This window comes from Crocuta crocuta, unplaced genomic scaffold (assembly GCF_008692635.1).
Source record: "Crocuta crocuta isolate KB4526 unplaced genomic scaffold, BGI_CrCroc_1.0 scaffold619, whole genome shotgun sequence".
NCBI classification, from domain to species: Eukaryota; Metazoa; Chordata; class Mammalia; order Carnivora; family Hyaenidae; genus Crocuta; species Crocuta crocuta.
Genome location: NW_027533395.1, coordinates 6,150,315 through 6,162,337, shown reverse-complemented (window position 1 = coordinate 6,162,337; position 12,023 = coordinate 6,150,315). Strand labels below are relative to the sequence as shown.

Below are 12,023 nucleotides of genomic sequence, written 5' to 3'. Positions count from 1 at the left end.
TTTTTTGTTTTTTTTTTTTTTTTTTTTTTTTTTTTTTTTTGTAACGCTGAAGAATTTTTTATAGTCTGGATGTGTTTATTCATTCACCTACAGGACATCTCAATGGCTTTCAAGCTTGGGCAATTATGAGGAAAGCGGCTATAAATAATCACGTGCAGGTTTTTGTACCGACATGAGTTTTCCACTCCTTTGGGTAAAATGCCAATGAGCATAATTGGCGTAAGAGTATCTTTAGTTTTATAAGAAATGGCCAGACTCGGGCATGCGGGTGGAGCAGCCAGTTAAGTGTCCAACTCTTGATAACTGCTCAGGTCATGATTTCCCAGTATGTGAAATCAAGCCCCACATCTGGCTCTGCACCAACAGTGGGGAGCCTGCTTGGAGTTTTCCTTCTCACTCTGACCCTCCCCTGCTTGCTCTCTGTCTCAAAATAAATAAATATTTTTAAAATGAGAAAGAAGAAAAGAAACAGCCTGTCTTCCAAAATGGCTGAACCATTTTAAATTCCCACCAACCATGAATGACCCTTCCTGTTGTTCCACGAGCCTGCTCACCATGTGATGTTGTTGCTGTTCTTGTTCTGGGTTTTGGACATTCTATTAGGTACACTGTGAAATCTCCTTTTAATTTTTATTTCCCTGATGACCTATGCCCCAAGGAGCAACTTTACATAAGTTTTTTTGGCCATTTTTGTGTAGACCTTCTTGGATGAAGTGTCTGTTAAGATCTTTAGCCTGTTTTCTTAAATCAGTTTTTTGTTTTCTTATTGTTGAGTTTTAAAGGTTCTTTGTATATTTTGGTTAACAGTCTTCCACAGAGATGCCTTTTCAAAATATCTTCTCCTAGTCGGTGGTTTGTCTTCTTATGCTCTTTACTATCCTTTGTGGAGCAGAGTTTTTAATTTTCATGAAGTTCAGCTTATCAATGATTTCTTCGATGGATCATGCCTTTGGTGTTGCACCTAAAAAGTTATCTCTATACCCCAGGGCATCTACATTTTCTATTTGTTATTTTCTAGGAGTGTATTAATTTTTATATTTTTCCTGTGATTCATTTTGAATTAATTTCTCTGAGGCATGTAAGGTCTGTGTCCAGACTGTTTTGTTTTGTTTTTGCATGTCAGATATACGTTTCTTTCCAGGACAATTTTGTTGAGAAGACTTCATTTACTTGCTCCATCACGTGGTCTTTGGCCTTTTGCCAAAGATCAGCTGACTATATTTGGGTCTATTTCTGGGCTCTCAGTTGTGTTGTATTGTTTCATTTGTGTGTTCTTTCACTAATGCCACATTGTCTGGATTACTGCAGCTTTTTAAAATTTATTTTGAGAGAGAGAGTGCACATGTGCTGGGGAAGTGCACACGTGCTGAGGAAGGGCAGAGAGAGAGGGAGAAAGAGAAAATCCCAAGCAGGCTTTGCCCAGTTAGTGCAGAGCCCGATGCAGGGCCTTGAACTCATAAACAATGAGGTCATGACCTGAGCCAAAAATAGCAGTCAGACATTTAACTGACTGAGCCACCCAGGTGCCCTGATTACTGCAGCTTTATAGTAAGTCTTGACAGTGCCAGTCTTTCAACATTTTTCTTTTCCTTTAATATTGTGTTGGTTACTTTGCATCTTTTAACCCTCCAAATGATATATAACCTTTTCTAAATTCTTTCATTGACTTCTTTAAAAAATAATGTTTTGTTTTTCTTCTCTTCGTTCCATAAGGAAGCTCTTTGTGTGGTTGGTCTCCATTATTCCATAGTATTTCTTCTAAGAATCTTTCAAGTGAGACTCTTCCACCACCTCTGGTTAAATAGCGTATTTTCAGATTTAATATTCAGCACTTTGCCTTCTTTCCCCATATCCATATCCTGGATAATTTTATCTACACTCTTTAATTAGAGTCTATGTTATAATAGATCCTGTAGTATAGATTTGGTTCCAAGATCTTTCTAAGTTTCAAACAAACCACTCTACATGACCATTGGGCTTCCCAAGCTGACTGTCAAATGGCACTCCACCTCAAAATCCTTACAACAGAAGCTATTGTCTGTTTCTTTCCCTTTGTCCATTAATTTCTATCCTATCTCCTGGAGTTAAAGTCATCAAGCCCGGCCATTCATAAAGCCATTAAGTCTCTGTCCCCCTCTCTCTGTATGTTTCTCTCTCTCTCCCCCTTTCTCTCCTGTCTCTACCCGCACCCCCATCCCTTATCTCTCCCAGCCAATCAATCACCATACCTACTCTTTTATTCCTTGGTAGTGTTTTTCAAATCTTTCTAACTTCTTCTATTTCCAGAATCATTATCATCTCAGTTGAGGCCTAAATTCCTCTCTCGCCTATACTTCTGCTGCAAACTGAATAAACCATTCAGGCTCAAGTCAACCCATTGTCCACACTGTGGACAGATAAATTTGACCACAGCACAATAACAATCTACCTTTCTGCTTATAAAACATGCATTGGCTTAGTTTACAAATACTTTGTCATCTGGCCTGTGATCCACTCTACAGCTTTCTTTGTTTCCCTTTGTACTGTTTACTCCCATGTTCATAAAGGATCATTTTTATTTCACTATATTTGCCTTGATCTTGGCAGACCATTCTCAACCTCTTTCCTTTTATTATACAGTAAGTGTTCTTTTAATCTTCTTTAATTTTATTCAGTGTTGAATTTATCTATTTTACTTTCTGGTTTCTTCAGTTAGACGAAGAAGAATATTAAGATCATGACCCACATATCAAACTCAATTAGTTGGTAGATGTTGTATGCAGCTCCATGTTGACAAGATTTCTGAAGATTGGCTGGACTCAATTGAAGAAAATATGACATTTATCATTATTGTCTGTTCCAAACAAGACCACAACCAATACAAATTTGCATTCTTTGTGCTAGAAGGAATATTTATCTAAATATTACTCAGTATCTTTGAATTATATTTATCTGAGCACCTGTTACATGTTAGCTACCATGTTAAAACTGATTTGTCTAAAGTTTTTACTCTTAAAATCATTGTGGAAAATAATCCTATTTGTTCAAGTGAGAAGAATTAAATTGATGAGCTGTATTTTTGTATAAGGACACATAATACATAGCAAAAGCAGGATTAACCTTATATCCTCTGACTCCAATTCCTGTCTGCCTTTGAGAAACATGTTCTACACACAATATTCATAAAATTTAATATATGGGTGGACATGTTTGATATATTTTCAGCCTTGTGCTGGATGTTGTGAGGATAAGAAGGATATGAAAGAAAATACTGTCCTTACCCTCAAGGAGTTCATGTGAATATGATAGAAAATATGAAGTAGCAGGAAAATTAAGGACTAGATCTTATTCTCATCTTTGCTTGTTTGGGAAAGGCAAATGAAGGAAAGGAAGAGGAGGCATTTTATAAAGGCAAGGCTGTAATGATGGTAGTATAAACATCGATGCTATGAAGTCTCTCTTGGAGAGCTAATGACTCCTTATTAAGATAAATTTCATTCTTTTTAGAAAAAGACTACCTGTGTCCATTAGGCCTTGATATTTTTGGCATCCTTTAGCTTTCTTGAGGGAAGTTAGAATGGATGATGCTCTTATTATTGGAGGTACAATTAGGTAGTGAAAATTACCACCTTTCCCAAGTAAAAAATGCCATGTAAAACATTGGAAAGCACTTTGACTCAAAGTCATCCAGGTACTGATGGAAATTTTTGTCCTACCACTTAGTAATTTTATAATTTTGTGCAAGTAGCGTATTTGTCCATCCATAACATGAGAACAATAATTCCGACTTCCCAGAAGTATCATGCTGATGAAATGAAATAATTCATATGAAGTACCTGACATGAGGTAGGCGATATAAAATGTTGAGTGTGATGGTGGCAGCAGTGATACCAATGGCACTAATGACAACAATGACAAGGCGATGATGATGATGTTACAGGTGACTTTGGTGAGGAGGTAGACCCTGGATCTCACAGTTCTGTGTTCCAAATATAGTCACTGAGGCCTGACTAGTCTCTCCAAGTTTTTTCGGCCTCCACTTTTTCTAGGACTTAACTTCTGCTTGATGTATTCACATACTCAGGGTAACAACCGCACTTTGAATTTTCTAATATTTGGCAGTTCAAATATTTTATCAAATCAATTAATACACAGAATACACTTGAAAGAAATCCTGGCATGTAGTAAGTCCTATATAAATGTTAGCTGTTATTAGTATTAATGTTATTATCAATACTTGTTAGTTCACTTAATTCTTATATCAATACTCTAGCAAGTAGACAGAGGATTTTTTAATTCCCAATAAACAGGCTAAGATACCAAATCTCACAAGAGTCTAGTGACTGTCAGCACTTAGCTCTGTGCCAAGGGCAAGGAGCTTCTACACTTAAGATTCCTTCTCCTAGCCCATGTGCATGGCTGCTCACACAGCAGGTGCATGATCAATATTGTTAAATGCTTATGTAGCTGATTTATAGGGGCCATAGGAAAACATTGGTTCAGAGCCTATTTAGCTCTAAGGCAAGGATAATCTCCATATTAATATCAAAACGAAGAATTAATAATTTGATTCAAACATTTATATACAAATAAAACAAAGGATTAATTAAATATACATACTTTATAGTATATAAAGCTTCACAAAAGCTATGCTTAAAATCACAAGGTCTTGTGTATTCACCAACCCCTCAAATACCCTCAATTCACTATTTACTTACTTTTGTTACCTTTGAGTCTGAAAAAGGCTGGTGACCAATACTGTACTAGGAGAACTGGACAAAACTGGGGCAGAAATGACTGAGCAGCTCTCTGCGATTATCCCCCCCCTTTTTTTTTAAAATGTTTTATTTATTTCTGAGAGAGAGAGAGAGAAATAGCGTGAGCAGGGGAGGGTCAGAGAGAGAAGGAGATACAGAATCTGAAGCAGGCTCCAGGCTCTGAGCTAGCTGTCAGCACAGAGCCTGATGCGGGGCCCAAACCCACGAACCCTGATATAATGACCTGAGCCAAAGTCTGACGCTTAACAGACTGAGCCACCCAGGCACCCCTTGCTGTGATGGTCTCTTAAAGCAAGGTGCACTTACTGAGCAGACCTTGGTTCTTCCCCTTTACAGGAAGTAGTAAAAGGGAGATAGACTTGGAAACTAGCAAATGCTTTACCCATAGCAACTACTTGTTAATGGAAATATATTTAACCGAGGTCAAGAGAAACATTCTTTCAGGTAATGACACAAGTGGTATGGGAGCATTTGAAATTCTCAATAGGTGACTGATCTGAGACAAGCTTTGCACTAGGTGAGACGAGGAGGCTCTGTGCCACACAAATAATTCAGAGAACTCCAATTTTTTTTTTTTTTACAAGAACAATGTTCATCACTCAGTGTGTGGCATTACTTTCACAAATGTACCATGGCAAATTAAGCTGATAACTACTGAAGAGGGATACAGGATACCCTCTGTATTATTTTCAGAATTCTTCTGTAAATGGGCCCAGAAGAGGACTGGGATACTCAGGAGTATTTTCATGCAATGGTGGTAGTTAAACTGAAAGTTTCAAAAAAGTAAGTAAATAAAATGAATACTGGCAAATGAGAAAAATGAAACAGATGTAAGGAAGTCCATGTTGAATAACCTAATCCTATTACCAAATAATGGTTGACAACATCTTTTTTTAGAAAAGGTGTATTTTGAGAGCACTCGTGCAAGTATGGGAGGGGCAGAGAGAGAGAATCTCAAGCAGGCTCCCTGCTGTCAGACCAGAGCCCCTTAATCCCATGAGCCATGAGATCATGACCTGAGCCAAAGTCAAGAGTCAAGACACTTAATCAACTGAACCACCCAAGCATCCCTTCACAAACACCTTTAAGTGTCATTTACTCAAGATATACATTTTTATTGAGTTCATAGTCCCTGGAATAAAGGTACACTATTACTTCTTTAATAATATTCAAGTTATTTCCATTTTTTATTTCTTTTATAACCAAATCTATAGGAAGCTTCTAACTCTATCTCAAGCCCTTTCTTTATATTATCATTGGAAACGAGACCACTCAAGGAGACTAAGTTGATGAGAAGTACAGAGAATCCTCATTTGACTCTAGAGAACCCGAGTTTAAGGCAGAAAGAGGGGAGCCTGAGAAAGCAGCACATTTTGAAGTCCTCAGCATGGTGTGAAGGAGTAATAGATGTGAATGACTTAGAGTCACTGAAGTATTGTTCTGGAAGGAAGGGTAACTCAACATATGAAGAGTCAAATGACAAAGCTCCCATAAGTGGTAGGATTTGCAATAAGGAAGTCATCCCTAGCCATGATTAGAGCAAGGCTGGGCAGTGTGCTGATGACTTGACAGGGAGACTTGGATTTAATTTATACACAGCTTATGAGGCAGGTAATACAATCCTCATTTTATAGAAAATAAAGCAGGCACTTAACTGACTCAAAGCCACACAACTAGTTAGTGGTAAAAAAAAAATCTCAGATTCAGACCTAGGAAAGCTGATGCTGAAAACTGCACTCTGAACAACTAAGCTCTATTGTGCCACCCACTGACACATCTAATTATTTTCAATCTAGCATTTGACATTATAGAATTTTGTGGGGGTTTTGTCTTCCAATTTTTCGTAAACACAGATATTAATTCTCCAGTGCTATTCTGGAGCATTCGTAGGACTGAGACATACCATATGCTTCTGTGTATTCATTGAGTTTCTAGCCCCAAACAAGATAGACACATAGGTGCCCCATTAATAAATGATATTGAAGAAAAATGAGCATTTACAGTGTTATCGTAAAGACAGAACAGGCAGATTGTCCTCCAATGATACAAGTAACAGTTCAAAAGAGCGATGTAACTATTGACTATGCTTTCTGGTTCTAAGTGCTAGATCATTATACTTCTCTAATGATTTGTGTGTGAAATTTCCAAGGTTATGAGAATAGGCCACACACAGACCTTAATGCACCCATAATGGGTTAATAGCACACCCTCTATTTTTGATGCATGAAAAAGCAAACCACAAGAATTGCACAAAAGAGGTCAAACTCATATCTGGTGGGCAGTGACTTTGAGCTTAGAGTCTGGAACAAAGTATTATTAAAGGAGAATACTTTTCATCTTCCAGTTAATAAATAAATCACCAGTTGTTTTATATTTTAAAACATCTGAACACCATCCGAGGGCTCTGGAAAGGCTTTCTTCTCTTGTTCCACTGGCATGCTAGCCATTGTGTTAACTGTGTACATAATTGCTTACATAAGCAATGTCATGGATTTTGCACACTTCTGAAAAAGTGAGCACTATAGATATCTCTTGCATAAAACTGGCTGCTATGGTTCAATTAGAGGAGAAATAAATCTTACCATCTTGATGACAGCCTGTGCAACCGAAACTAGGCAATATAGCTGGCTTTGAGAAAATGGAATCTTGTATTCTTTGACAGTGTAATTATTACTCTCTGTCAGCTTATTCTACTTTTTCATAAAAATCACTTAATACTTCACAAAGATATTACCTTGGCCATCAAATATCACTTTGGGAAACATTAATAATTTAGGAACTTATATATTAAAAATGGCTAATTCACTAAGTGCATGAGATGCCATAACCTGAGAGCCCTCCCCTTCCTGTCCCTCCCCCCTTCCCCCACCCATCCTCAAAGTTCTGTTTCAATAGTTTGGTCCCAGTAGTAGGACCTTGGAGAGAACAAGGGAGCTGTATTGAGGATCTACTATCTGGTATTCAGAGTCCAGAGTGTCAATAATGCAACTGCCAAGAATTTACGAAATTACTGCAACTACTTTTAGAAGAAAGAGTTTTTAATCTCTGAACGCATACTTATATGCTATTATATGGTTATTTTTTAAACTTAAGCCTAAAGCCTTGTTTTTAAAGACATTTCTCATTGAGCTATTGTACACTGGCAATGGGAAACTTTTAATATGTTAGTTGAATTTTTAAATGTATTTACAAAAAGTAAAACTTGCTCCCTTTAAGATGGACTAATGTCAATTTTTTACCAAGACATTCTGGTCTTGTCCACCATCACAATGAAAATACAGAGCAGTTCGGCCACAACCCCAAATCCTTTGTTCTCTTCCTTTGTAATAAAACTCTCTCTCTCTCTCTCTCTCTCTCTCTCCATCCCAGTTCCCTGGCAACCACTGATCTGTTTTCTGTTCCTGTGATTTGACTTCTGCTGTTGTGTAAATGGAATTACTCAGTGTACAACCTTTAGGGTCTGGATTCTTTCACTTAGAATAATGCATGTGAGCTTCTTCCACATTGTGGGTTGTAGTTTACTTTTTTGTGTTGATGGATACTATTCTGTTGTATAGAACACTGTAGCTGGCTAATCCTGAAAAAATGCATTTATCATGCTATGATGGCAATAGTAATAGTGACATGGCATCGTGTGAATGCTTATTTGTCTGTCAGGCATCGGTTTAGCTCTGTCCATACACTACCTTATTTAATTTCTTCCTCTTAGGAAATAGGAAATATCACTATTCCACTTTATGAAAGAGGAAAAGAAGGAAAGGCTATATTAAGTTGCCTTCCCAGGATTATACCATTTGTAAATGTCGTGGTTTGTATTAGAATCGGGCAGCCTAGCTTCTGACCTACCATTAAAGCCACCATCCTAAATTGCTTCCCAGTAATAGCTACCATCATTAAGCAGTTGCCCTTGGGCCATGGAAAGTATTTCCTCCCTTCATTTTCACACAAATAAGGGTAGGTTGAGGAAAATGAGGCTTACAGAGATGGAGCAACAGGTACCAAATCACCCTGATAACACATAATTTCCAACGAAACTGTGAAACTGGGTCTTGGTATTTTTAAGGGTACTTAGTTTTGATCAGTTTATGGGTTTCAATTTCGACTTTTTATTGTTTCCTCCTATGACATTGCATTTTCAATTCGTCTCAGCATGCACAGAGCCTTTTGCAGTTGGAATAACTTCTTGGGTCTTGATACAAATCATCTCCTAGCCGCTGAGATTAGATAATAAAATGTATTTGGTATGAAAGAGACCTAGTCTCTATCCTGATTTATCTCTGCATGTGGGGAATGGAAGGGATGAAAAAAAAAAAGTATCCTGAACCAAACCACGTGATAGTTGGAGGTGATATGGAAAAACTATTCCTATTTTCACTTTAACTTCAGGTTCTTCCTCAAGAGGTTAAATCTTTATTCCAGAATAAAGATAAAAATAAAATGTGATGCTAAATTGCATATGTTATCACCTTATCATGAACACTGTAGATCTGGAAGCAATAACCTCTAGTAGAGAGGAGTAAAGGAGGTATGTGAATTTATGTTTCAGTTGTGTGTAATAGTAATAGTTCTGTACTCAGCTCACATCTGTAAGTAAAAGGCTTTGATATGTGGTAGGGTCCGCTCCCTAAGGAAAGAAAAAAAATCTTAAGGCAACCTTGCTATTCTCTTACTTGACAACATCCCTCGTGACCTTGTAACATGAGACCACTTAGGCTACACGTTTGTGTGTTACCATATATGGGAGACAAAGCAGTAAAAAATTTATAAAAAAACTATGCCACATGACATTCGGGGCTTAGTTCTTTGGGTGCGAACCCAACTGAGTGGTGCTGGCAGGAATAAATTTGCTGCCTGGAAAGAAAAGCCTCAGTGTCACGACTCTCTATGCTACAGGCATACTTGATGTACTTTAATTAACACTCACTGTACTAAGGACATAAATAGTATATCAATTTTATTAAGACATAGAATAGAAAGCAAATTTTAGGTCTTAGGGTCAAAGTCATGGCCTGCTGGCCATCATGTTTCATGGTGGAGACAGCTTTACTAAATGAATGAATAAGAAGCAACGCCCAGAAAACGCTGTGATCTGATACTTCAGCAAAAATGCATCTTGCACATCAAAGGAGCTCTTTGGATTATTGATTTCTCAATATGTTTGCATAAAATAAACATAATCCTGCATACTCTTTCCTACCCTCCTTTCTGGATTCATTGATAGGATTGTGGAGTAGGGTGGAACGTGTGAAATATGGAGTGTGCATCTCTTTTCTGAGCAACCTTAAATGTTCTGGTCAACTTTCAAATGATTCCTAGTTGGACATTTGGACAGCTATGATTTTGAGCCCCAGATATATTTGGGGAATTATCAGAACTAAGCCACAAAACTAAAGATGCGTTCTGAGGTGGAGCTGGGTAGGACCAGAGCATCCTGTAATGGGACAGGCTTCTGGTGCTGTTCTTAGGTCTTCCTACTGGTGGTGATTGTCAGCTACTTGCAAATTTCAGCTCTGTATAAGTTTTTCAGATAATTGGAGCTATCCAGAATGAGGTAGCTTGTCTTGCAGACCGTGAATTGAGAAGATTCCTAAAGCTAGTACTTGCTGCACCTCAATGACAAGGTACAAAACCAGACCTCATACAGTTCTAAAAAACTAGCCAAGAACATAGTTTAAACTTTTAAAAATAGCCTTACTGAAATAGAATTGACATCTAATTAACTATACATATTTAAAATATGCAATTTGATAAATTTATTTGGTCATCTTCACCATTAAGTGTGCAGTTCAGTAGTGTCAAGTATATTACACTATCATGCAACAGATTTCTAGAACTTTTTCATCTCGCCTAACTGAAACTCTCTACTTGTTGAGCAATACTACATTTCCCCTTCCCCTAACCCCTGTAATCACCAACATATTTTCTGTTTATATTATTTTGACCACTTTAAATTGATTACACTTTAAGTGTAATCTTTCATATTTGTGTTTTTGTAATGGGCTTATTTCACTTAAGGTAATGTCCTAGGGGTAAATCCATTTTGTACCCTGTGACAGGATTTCCTTCCTTGTTGAGACTGGGTACTATTCGTGTGTGTGTGTGTGTGTGTGTGTGTGTGTGTGTGTGTGTTTATCTATGCATCTACTTGCCTACTATGAATAATGCTTCTATGAATCTGGATGTATATATCATTCAAATCCTGCTTTCAATTCTTTGGAATATATATGCAGAAGTGAGCTTTCTAGAGCATGTAATAATTTTATTTTTAAATTCTTGAGGAATGGCCATACTGTTTCCACAGTGGCCACCCCATTGTATATTTCCACCAACAGTGCACATGGGTTCCAAATTCTCTACATACTCACTGACACTTGATATTTTATGGGTTTTTCTTTATTATAGTAGTGATCTTAATGGTTCTGGGGTATAAATTTATAACTAGAAAGTTTACAAATTGAAAATTAGAGTTTTCCTCATTCAGATTATTTTCCTTCTGTTACTAATTACATACTTGACCTTATACACACCCACTTCACTTTCCCTTTAAATTTTTCTAACACATTATATTAGAATAGCGTATATCAGAAAAACAGGGTTTTTAATGTTAAATGTGATTATATGTGATATAATTATGTGACATAGCTACATGGTATATAGAGAGATGGGGATATAAATAAAAGTGATTATATGACATGGGTGATTATATGCAACTGAATCATTATGTGTAGTAAGCTGTAGTAAACAGAGATAGGGTGACTTCCTTGGCAAATTTCCCCATATGGCTGTTTCACTCCCCAGCCCCTGGGATCACCTCCCGAATTCACACCTGGAGTCCTTGTCTCAGGGTCTGCTTCTAAGGAAACCAACGGAACACAGGTACCTAATTAGTCTTAATTATTCAGATATATTCTTTATTTAAAGATTAAATTAGAAGGAGTGCATATTTGATGGGCCTGGCACAGTTCTTGGCAATTATATTCTGTTTTGTGATACTCGTCATAAAGTGTGGAGAATGATTTCTAACCCTTCCTCACTCTCACTGTTCCCCCATCTCTTTCCCTGGAGAAAGAATGATAGCCCTGTAGAGAGCCCAATGCAATCAGAGGTTGAGAATTTCAGACCTTTCTTTCCTTTCTTTCCTTTCTTTCCTTTCTTTCCTTTCTTTCCTTTCTTTCCTTTCTTTCCTTTCTTTCCTTTCTTTCCTTTCTTTCCTTTCTTTCCTTTCTTTCCTTTCTTTCCTTTCTTTTCTTTCTTACTGGCTAGATC

General features: G+C 37.3%; 1 long non-coding RNA gene across 1 annotated transcript in view; it reads left to right on the top strand.

Moving 5' to 3' along the window:
• LOC144218449 (uncharacterized) overlaps window positions 1-11,627 on the top strand; it is a 27,119-nt gene extending 15,492 nt beyond the window's left edge. The window contains exon 3 of the long non-coding RNA XR_013331166.1: window positions 11,556-11,627. This is a non-coding gene — a long non-coding RNA (uncharacterized LOC144218449). The remainder of the gene's footprint in view (window positions 1-11,555) is intronic.
• The last annotated feature ends 396 nt before the right edge of the window (window positions 11,628-12,023 follow it).